Source organism: Nycticebus coucang, chromosome 7 (assembly GCF_027406575.1).
Source record: "Nycticebus coucang isolate mNycCou1 chromosome 7, mNycCou1.pri, whole genome shotgun sequence".
NCBI lineage: Eukaryota > Metazoa > Chordata > Mammalia > Primates > Lorisidae > Nycticebus > Nycticebus coucang.
The window spans coordinates 123,234,221-123,245,670 of NC_069786.1; positions in this window are offsets into that span (position 1 = coordinate 123,234,221).

The following is an 11,450-nucleotide window of genomic DNA, read 5'->3' on the forward strand; positions in this document are numbered from 1 at the left end:
GCTAGAGAGGGGGGCTGAGTTGGGGGCTGAGTCAGGGATGGTATAGAGAGCCTTTAGGGTGAACTTGCCCCTGGTGCTCCATGAGGGGCCACCGGCGGACTTTGTCATACAGGCGAATTCCCCAGGTCTTGCCCCATTCCCATCCTGTTGCCTGTTTCCCTGCTGCTGTGAACCTAATGAGTACAGGGTCACAAGGTCGATTTGGATAACCCCGCACCCCTATTTGTTGGCAAGATGATGGGACCATGGCTCGCGGTACTGTAATGAGGTCCCCTTTGTGAGGAGGGTCCCACCAGATTTGGCCTGTAGAGATGCAACTCCAAGCTTGGCAGAAAAAATGCTCAACTCAGGTACACTTGTCTACCCTGTGGCCAGGGCACACGTAATAATGGCAGGTGTACCCTCGGGGTCTTCCGACGGCCCCCTCCTCAATTAAATCATCTAAATCTACTAGTAAATCTGGGTACCAGGTGCCCTGAGGGTGTAAGCCCCAGGTCTGATTTATAATTCCTCCCTTGGCTCCTCCCAGGATCTGCCAGGTGATATTTAAAGGCTGGTGTTGGCTGTTAGGGGTTCAGTGTGAGCTTGAGCAAGGGTTACATACAGTCAACAAAAGTGTCAGGACTGTTATCAGGGTGACTGTGCTGGGCACTTGAATTTGAGCTTAAGTGGGTTGGCAGGGTCTTTCTCGAGCTTCCTTTGTGGGGTGTAGTCCTCCTTGATGGCAAATGGGTCTGCCAACCACACATGGGTGTGATGGACCCATGAAGCGATGCCATCGACCTTGAGTACGGTGGGGGTGGTCAGGATCATGGTGTAAGGCCCTTTCCACCGTGGTTCAAGAGTTTCCTGCCGGTGTCTCTTGACATAGACCCAGTCCCCTGGCTGGAACTTGCGAGGCTATGGGATCAGGCCTTCGGCATAGGTGGCACTCAGGCGGTTCCAGTTCTCTTTCTGAACTTGCTGGTAACAGCGGAGGGAAAGAAGAAAATCCTCATCATTTGCCTCTGTTAAAAGATCTACATGGTTGTTTGGAATAATAGGAGGTGGTCTCCCATAAAGAATTTCATAAGGGGAGAGGCCTAGGGTGTAGGGGGAATTTCTGACCCTATATAAGGCAAAGAGAAGGAGGGCCACCCGGTCCCCCCAGATTCTAGGGTTAATTTGGTTAAGGTCTCTTTTAAAGTTCTATTCATTCTTTCTACCTGTCCTGAGCTCTGGGGCCTGTGTGCACAATGTAATTTCCAGGTTGTTCCCAGTACTGTGGCTACTCCCTGAGTTACTTGAGATATAAAGGCTGGCCCATTGTCTGAGCCAATTATAGCTGGTAGTCCATACCTGGGAAGAATGTCTTCTAGCAGTTTTTTTGCCACGGTTTGAGCAGTTTCATGTTTTGTGGGGAAAGCTTCTACCCATCCTGAGAAGGTGTCTACAAAGACTAAGAGATATTTGTACCTATACCGACAAGGCTTAATTTCCGTGAAGTCTGCTTCAGAATATGCACCAGGCTTGGTGCCCCTTGTGCATGTGCCTTGGGTAGTAGGCCCAGTTTGGGCATTAGTAAGCTGGCAAGCTTTGCAAGCATTAACTATCTGGTCCACTTTGGCATCCACTCACTCGATCTTAATCTGTGCATGTCAGATTAGGTCTCTTAATTTCCTGCTGCCTATATGGGTTGCTTGGTGCATGCGCTGCAAGATGTCTAGCCCTAGCTGTGCAGGGAGGATGGTTTTTCCATCAGCTGTGTGCCACCAGCCATTGTAGTGGGAGGGGTTATGTGCCTGAGGGATGGTGCAGATTCATGCCAAGTCTTCAGGGGTGTATTTGGGCTCTTCTGGCAGGACTGGAGGCCCAGTGTTGGGTAGGGTAACTGCCACGGTCTGTGTGGCTCTCAGGGCTGCACTTCTGGTGGCTTTGTCTGCCTGATAATTGCCTCTTGCCACTGGGGTAGTGGGCTTTTGATGCCCTGGGCAATGGATGATGGCTAGCTTCTTTGGTAGCCAGATGGCGGCTAGTAAGCCCAGTATTTCTTGCTTGTTTTTAACAGTCCTCCCCTCTGCTGTCAGCAACTGCCTCTCCTGGTATATGGCCCCATGGATATGAGCGGTGGCAAGTGCGTATCTGCTGTCAGTATAGATATTAAGCTTTTTCCCTTGGCCTAGAACTAGGGCCTTGGTAAGGGCAATTAATTCAGCCCGTTGGGTGGAGGTTCCGGCTAGAAGGGGTTTAGCCCAAAGTGTACCGGCCTTGAAGACCACTACTGCCCCTGAGTACCGTCAGCCGTCCTTCACGAAGCTGCTGCCATCTGTGAACCAGGTCTCCTTGGCATCCTGTAGCAGTTAGTCGGTTAGGTCTTGGCTCATTCTGTGGACCTGGGCTAGGATGTCTTGGCAATTGTGGAGTGGTGTCTCCATGTCCAGGTTGGGCAGGAGAGTAGCGGGGTTTAGAGTGGTGCTGGCCAAGAACCAGATTCATGGTGGGTTTAGTAACAAGCTCTGGTAGTGTGTTAGCTGCACGTTACTCATCCGACGGTCTGGGGATTCTTTTAAGACTCCTTCGATGACATGCAGCGTGGTTAGCAACAGTTCCTTCCCCATGGTGAGTTTGTCTGTGTCCTTTACGAGCAGTGCAGTGGCTGCCACAATGCAGAGGCAAGGGGGCCATCTCGATGCCACCGGGTCTAGTTTTTTTTGATAGGTAGGCTACCGGATGTGTCCAGGGCCTCAAGGTCTGGGTCAGCACCCACTTGGCTATTCCTTTATGTTCATCTACATAGAGATAAAATGGTTTTGTAATGTCTGGGAGCCCCAAAGAGGGGGAAGAAAGCAGAGCAGTTTTAAGTCTCTGAAAGGCCAATTCTCTTTCTGTTGTCCACTCGAAGGGGTGTCCCTCCCTCGTGGCTTCATAGAGGGGTTTTGCAATTTAAGCAAAGTCTGGTACCCAAAGTCGGCAAGTACCCTGCAGACCCCAGAAACTCTCACACCTGCCTGGGTTTGGTTGGGGTCGGGATCTTGAGCATGGTCTGCTTCCTGGCCTCATTGAGCCACCTCTGACCATCTTTAAGGGTATATCCCAGGTAACTTACAGTTTGCTGACAGATCTGAGCCTTGTTCGCCCATGCCCGATACCCCCGGACCCCCAGGGTGATGAGCAGGTCCCATGAACCTTGTAGGCAGTCCTGTTTGCTGATGGCCGCCACTGGGATGTCATCTACATACTGGAGAAGGGTCAGGTTGGGGTGTTGTCTGTGGACATGCAGACAGCTCTTCATGCAAAGCCTCATCAAAGATAGTTGGAGAGTTCTTGAACCCTTGTGACAAGTGGGTCCACGTTAGCTGTCCACTGATGCCTCTTTCCAGATCACTCCACTCGAAGGTGAACAGGGCCTGGCTCTGGGGCACCAGCCACAAGCTGAAGAAGGCATCCTTTAAATTTAATACCGTATACCAGGTCTAGGATGGGACCAGTGAGCTTAGGAGGTTGTAGGGGTTTGGTACAGTTGGGTGAATGTCCATTACTTACTTGTTGACCTCCTGGCTGGTAATCATTAGTGAGGGGCTTGCTACCCCCTGGTAGCAAGGGGGTATTCCATATGAAATGGAAGGGGATCAGAATCTTGGCGTCTAGTAACCACCGAATGTATGGTATAATTCTGTTTCTGGCTTCAGGGGTCATAGGGTACTGCCTTACCTGCACTGGTTTAGCTTTAGGCTTGAGCTCGACTATGATGGAGGGCCGGTGTTTTGCCAGTCCCATTCCCCCTGTTTTGGCCCAGGCTGACAGGTAGGATTTCAGCCACTCAGAGATATCTGCTTGGATCGGTGGCAGAGGTTGCTGATGGAGTCAATATTTATCCTCTAGGCACAGGGTTAGGACATGGACAGGATGTCCCTTTCTGTCCATAACCTGTGGCATTCCTTGTTTGAAATAAATTTGTGCTCCAATTTTGCTAAGGAGTTCTCTACCAAGTAAGGGGTAAGGGCATCTGGGATGACCATAAATGTGTGTGACACTCGGCCTGCCCCTATGTCCACTATTCTCCGGGTGGTCCACAAGTATTGTGTCATCCCAGCAAAATAATTGGGTGCCCCAATGGCACCCTGCACCCAGGATTTCTTGGAGGCTAACTTGCCTCTACTTTCAACTAGGACTGAGTGTTGTGCACCTGTATCAACTAAGAAGTCTATTGGCGCCCCCTCCACTTTGAGGGTTACCCAGGGATCAGGGAGGGGATCCAAACCCCATCCCCTCTAGTCACTGAGTTCCCTAAGTTCTAGAACATGGGCTCGGTTTCGAGGGAGGTCCTCATTGTCCCATTTTTTGGAACATTCTCTGGCCCAGTGGCCAGTTTCCCTGCAGTATGCATGCTGATCTCTCCATAGTCAAGGTCGATCCCCCCAGGGCAGCAGCCAGTTTCCACAGCCTCTGCTCCTTTTCTTCGGAGCCACTTACTGTAGTGGCGAGCAGGCTCTTAGCAAGTCCTTGGTCTGCTTGTTGCTGGCATGTGTTTGTTTTTCCTCTGGGCTCTCTCGGTTGTTTTATATTTGTTCAGCCACCACCAACAAGTCCTGCAGGGACTTTTCTGCCAACCTGTCTATTCTCTGAAGTTTTCTCTTAATGTCAGGAGCTGACTGATTAACAAAGGCCATCATAACAGCTGCCTTACTACTTTCTGCCTCTGGATCCATGGGCATGTAGGTATGGAACGCCTCCATGATCCACTTTAGGAAAGTGGCAGGGGACTCATCTTTCTCTTGCTGTACATTTCCTACCTTGTCCAAATTAGTCGGCTTCCTTGCCGCTTTCCAGAGACCCCCCATTAGAGTCTGGCGGTAAACCTGGAGGCTCGCCTTACCTTCTGCCGTATTGAAATCCCAATCTGGCTGGGTCAGGGGGAACACGGCTTCAATTAATGCTGGGTTTGTGGTAAGGAAGAATTGGCCACAGCCCACCCAGACTGTCCAGATGCATCCCATAAGGCCCTCCTGTGGGTATGCAGTGGACTACCGATGGGTGGCGCTGCTGCCGCTTCAGCCTCTCCTAGGGCTGGCTGGACACTAGAGCGTGGCCAGCTTGACGACACCTGTTTCCTTGTTCCCTATGGCAGAGACAATGCTACGTGGCTCTCAAAGACTTTTCTTTTTTTTACTAGCACCTGGTAGGGTGGGGGTGAAAGATCTTCTGGGTCCACCCCACCCTGCAAAACAGGATACAAGGGGGTGGAGTCCCTTTGGGCTTAGGTTTTTCTCGCAGGGCAAACACTGTGCTAGCCTCGGTTTTCTCCAACCTGGGTGGTAGAATACTTTTCAGCCAGGGAGGGGGGGTCCTCAACCAGGTCCTGCCAGGTGGTACTGTATGGGACCTGGTCGGGATGTCCCATCCTAGGCCTATAAGACAATGTCCTTAACCTGGAGGATAAAGGGCAGGTGAAAAGTTCCTTCAGGCAGACATCCAATATTGAAGGTCAGCCATTCATTCCTGCAAAAGATCTCAAGTTTATTTTTCTTCCCCAGGAGACCCAGGTTCTGGGCTTGAGCCTGGAAGTCCTGGAAGTGGTCAAGGATAAGTGAAAGGGGAGTCATCTGAGTCTGTCCCATCATCAGAGTCACCCAGCTAATGCACAACGCAACACACACAATACAAAGAAAAAGACAGACATGGCCGCTGACTGATTAGAAACAAAACTGAAAGTGAATGAATGGCCTGGCATTCATCTGCGGGTGCAGCCTGCTCCCACTCAAGAGCCCTAAGGGGATCGATTCCATGTGATCCCCACTGTAGGAGGCTGGGGATTCCACGTCCCAGCTTTCCCCCAGGGAGGTGGGAATGTCTTCTGTTATCTCTGGCAGGTGGCCTTCCAGTGCATCCACCTAGGCCGTCTTCCGACCACAACCCCAAACCTGCACAGCTCAGAAAGAAACTACTCACCACAAAGACAAAGACTCATACATTTACCAACCCTCCTGGGGGAGTCTCTCCAGGTCTTCGGGATCCCGGATGAGCCCCCAAATGTTACACCCAAGGATCGGGGGCCCCAGAGACCACACGAGAGAGCCAGACACAGATGAAATCACATGAGGGCATTTTATTCAAGCTTGAGCCTGGGCTGCCGGCACTCCCATACACAGCTGGGACAGAGAGCCTCATACTCACAGCATGTGGGGTTTTTCTTTTCTTTTTTTTTTTTTAATTAATTTATTTATTTTTGTGTGTGTGTGGTTTTTGGCCGGGGCTAGGTTTGAACCCGCCATCTCCAGCATATGGGACCGGTGCCCTTCCCCTTCGAGCCACAGCGCCGCGCGTGTGGGGTTTTTTATGGGGTGGGTATGGGGTGAGGGGTGGGGGAAACAAGGTGTAGTCCCTGGATTGGTTATTTCTTGTACCTATACTGGAGTTTAATGCTGATTGGGTCCCACCAATTTTAACGGCCGGGGGGCGGATGCACTCCTGGAGATGGAGGGAGGTGTGGTTTACCAAGAAAGGAAACTAGGGACTTTCAGGTTTGCTCTAAAATGCAGGATAAGAGCCCACAATGGCATCACTAGGTTCTTCAATACCACAAACATATATCTATTTAAAAAAAAAAAAATTAAAAGCGCCTTAACCCATGGATTTGGTGAACTATTATTAAAAAAAAAAAAAAAACAATAGATCAAGAAACAGCATGTTTGTATTATTTTCAAAGATTTTTAGCATTTTTTAGATATTTAAGATACTCAGAAATGCCTTACTTAACACGCTGTGATATTAAAATATTGCTTACTCTATGTTTCCTGCATATCTTATTGGTCATAATCCAATTGCCCTAAAGAATTCAGCCTGCAAACTATAATAGTCCCTTGTGCCTGAAAAAAAAAAAAGAAAGAAAGAAAGAAAAGTCTTTGAGAACCACTCAGCATTGTCTCTGCCATAGGGAACAGGGAACAATATCTAGAAAAGACACAAATTAATCAGGCCTAGAAACATTAAAAAAGCACATTTCCTCTCTGGCATTGTAATTCTAGTGCCTTACAGGAAGAAAAATGTCTAGATGTCTAGTATTCTCTCAAGATTGATGGTTAGGTGTGAGATGATGGCTATGACTCCGTATTCAGATGTGTGAGTCATTTGTAGCAGCTCTGTTTCCACAATCACAGAGGAGGCTGTCAGCTGTACCTGACAGCTATAGTGACTGATGGAATCCTGACATAAGCTCTCCATTCTGTCATCAACTGTCTGTCGGTAATCAATTTCACCACACAGTGTGAGTAGTAATAGTTTCAAATCAGGTTTGATTCTGAGTTGATAGATACACCTGTAATCATACTCAACCTCTAAATTCCAACTTTCTCTGCCTGTGCTATGTGTATTACATATTTGGAAGCATTCAAATACATACGTACATGGTATAGATGAATGGATAGAGAGATAGACAGGAAAATAAAGCAAACGATGTAATGAAATAGCATTTGGGGTGACATAGAATAATACTGCACACTTTTCAAAGACATTTCAATTCATTCTGCTTTTTTTTCTGTGAAGAATTTATCAGGTTTAGAGATCAAATAAACAGTGAAATTTCATAAAATGCCCACATGTAACTATGTGGAATTCTGAAATGTGTGTCACTGGGTTTGCTCTAGTCTTGTCTACTGATCTTACTATCATTGCATCTGAATGATAAATATTTAGAAGATGCCATTTGAATATTTTTCATTAAGTACTAATAGGCACAGTCTATTGATAAAATCCTCCTATTGAACGAGTATCCTAAAATAATAAACAGTGTGATCCCTTCCTTTTGGAAAGGAAACAATGGAATTTTGGAATGTGGCCTAAAACCACTTAGAAAGCAGTTTAAACTTTCAGATAAGCTGTAGTTGTTTGCATAAGGCAATAGAAATTCATTTCAGAAAAATTACTAAATCTAAACAAAGATTAGTCCTGGTGCATAAAATTACCTGTTTGGGAAATTCTGACACAGATACTCACAATGAAAATACAACGATTTTGCCAACTGCTATACAGAGATTTGTGGTAGCCTTCCTTCTCTTAGCAAAACAAACTACCTAGCAATTTTTCATTGTCTTGTGTTGGTAAAATTGAAGGTGTGGAGCATCATCTTTTAATCATGTCTTTCTAACTTCTTCATTATTTTTTTGTTTGTTTCTTGAAAAAGTATCACCTTCAAAGCACTTTCTTGGTGCTAAATTTTAAAATCGTTTCCAGTAATGTGCTACATGTATTAAAAAATGCAAAAAGGAATGTGTGTAACTAAGAAAAAGTGAGGTAACAGCACAGGTGCAAGTATCAGACTGCTGGTCAAAACTTAAATCCACCACTTTGCTGGGCCCCAGTGGGCAGATTACTTTTCTGCACCTAGACACACAGTTTGTAATATAATAACAGCATTGGTTTTCACTGGGTAAGTGAAGTAAGAATTAAATGAGATATATAGATAATCTATTTAAAATATTGGCTATGGTATATGCCAAGAGGTAAGTCTTCAATTACTATTAGCTTTCTTTTTTCATAAAATACATTCAAACATGACTCCAAAGTTATCGGACAATGTTTAGTGTCTGGTAAAGCACACTTTCATGGTGTCATCATGCTAGACTTGTGTTAGGATTTACACCCCTTTCCATAAACCTACTTACAAAATGTTCTTTAGAGAAATAATAGAACATGTGACATTCATATTAAGTCAACCTTAATATATAGTACATTCATATATAGTACAACCTCTGTAAATTGACCACCCAAGGGACTGTCACGAATTTGTCAACCCACAGAGGTGGTCAACATAAGGAAGTAGGCCCACTGTACTGATACATTCATGTGGTGAATGTCCAGTCTATGAAAATTAGGTCACCTTCGGGAAGTGACCAATGGAGGGAGGGGGTCATCTATGAAGGTTCTACTGAATTTACTAATGAGTCTATGAAAATATTTCAAGAATTAACATGTTTTAGAAAATATCCAAAAATATTATTTTACACATTTTGCCTTAAATTTTCCACACAATTGTTTTAATTTTTAACCCACTGAGATTTTTGTTTCCATCTGGAACGCCACTTTAAAAACTTGATCAGTACATTGATCTGCACGGTGCTAAATGGGTATTTCTGAATTTATATCTAACTTAGTCTTGGTGTGTGTCACCAAGTCCATTGAATTTAGTAAATAGTCTCGGGCCTCCAAATCTGTGTCACACACACTGAATCTTAAGCCCTGTAATTCTTACCTCACTTAGTATCTTTCCTACCACTCTGATCCTTGCCTTCTTTACAGATGCCTTTTCCTCTGACTTCTCCCTAAAATAAAATTTTCATGTGTGTGCTCCAATATCTTTTCTTTTCACTCCAGTTGCCTTTTATCTAAGACCATGATTTATTACAGGACCATTTATGGAGCAGTCTCCAATATACGTAACTAGTTCATACCTTTCTACTGAGTGTCTTTCTTATACGTCCTTGAATATCAATCTGCCAAGTTCTTTTGGTCCACAATTTCAACAGATCTCAGCCTGAACCAATTATCTTTCCTGCAGTGTAGCTCTTCTTCCATTATTTCTTATTTTGATTAATGGTAACATCATAAACCCCATAACTCAAGTCAGAAACTTGGGAGTTCTCTACGCATCTTCCTCTTATTCACTTTCTCTCCAATCCATCAAAAGTTCATATTGATTTTCATTCCCAAATATCTGCTCATTTCAATCTCTACCTTTTTTCTCTAACACCCCTGACTCAGGTCACTGCGTTTCACGAGTTTTACTACACTAGCCTTATAGCGGGTTTTCTGCTGTACCTTTGCCTTCCGTTGATCTAGTAGCTAGATAATCCATAGTATTTCATCATAAATAAAAATGCAATCCCTTCAACATCTGTTTGGAAATACTTCATTGTACTCCCAGACTGTCCGGCAAGGCTTTGTGTGCAAGGATCCATGACCTTGTGGCTTCCCTCTCTGAAGTCTTGCCCCTGACAACTCTTAACCATGGATCTTCACAACCTTGCTCTCCTCTGAACTTCATCTCTTTCAGCCTCACCTGGAAAAACAGGGCAATGTTTTCATCAAGGTTGGATCTTTACTGCCTTATCATTCACATCACCCACAGCCAGAACTTTCTTAAGGAACTGGAAACATTTGCCTGTTTCTAGTTCCTGACTTTCTCTTAATTGATAATTTCAGTATAAAATGCAGCTGCTCTCACCAGGTTAATAACGTCCTGCCATTATCAAATTCAGTAGTGATGCCTGAGTGCCAGTGGTGTGTGACGTCCTAGTATCTAACACTGCTGACCACCGTCGCTTCTTGAGCCTTCCCCCGGCTCACAGTTTCATGGCTATTTCTCTGGTTTTTGCTTTATGTAAGTGTCTTCTCCTCCATCTTGTAGGGATATATCTCAACCTCCTTACCAAGTTCCTCTTTGTATACCAACTCTGAAAATTGTTTTCTTCACCAGGCTCTTTTTCTGGTTTTGATATATCATTTCAGTCTCAATGTTTCTTGCGCTTACCCCAGCACAATGAGAGCTCAATATTCACTAGCAGTAGAGACTCATTGGATTTGTAAAACTAAGTTGGAGAAAGGAGATTGTGTCTAATTTTAAGAAGCACCTTAGTGGTTATGACATTTTGTCCTTTCCTGGGCAAGATTCTTATTCTTTCTGGCTGACATCATCCCTTCCCAGTCCTTCTCGACCATGTGTGTTCACTTATTTTTACGTCTAGTTCTTACCTATTTTTTCAGTCATAAGTCTATATATTTACTTGTTTTTGCCACCTCAAATGACATGTCCTGTCATAATTTTTGACTCCAGTTGTTCAAGTTAAATTCATTATTTGTTCTCTCTAAATTTCTTACCAGGCACCATTCTTAGATCTACAATCATTGAAGCAAAAAAACGAGGGACCTCGCTGACCTTTGTTCTTGCCATAATTCATCCTATCTAAGGGGTCCTGGAGTCTTGCCATTTTTTCCTTTCTCAGTCACACTTACTGCTTTCCACGTCTTCCTCCTCTCGCTGTTATTGTCATTGTTTAGTCTTCTGTCTAGTCTATTATTATCATTTCCTAACAAAGTATCATGCCTACAGCTTTACTTTCCACCATCTCTCTTTCATTTGGCTCCCAGAGTAAATTTTCAAAATATAATCCTTATCATGTCATGACCGGGATTATAACTCTTTTGAACTCCCACCATCTACAAGATAAAGTCCAAATTCCTCAGCCTGATGTTAGATCTCCAACATCAGCTAAGTAGGAACAAAGTTCACTGACCTAGTTTCATTTATTTATTCAACAAATATTTATTGAGTCTCACCAGGCAACATTCTAGACACCAGGGATACTGAAGGGAATAGATAGGAAAGCTTCTGACACTAATGGAGTTTATATTCTAGGTCAGAGAAAAAAAGAATATCAAATAAACAAAAACAGACACAGAGTGGTAAGTTCTACCCC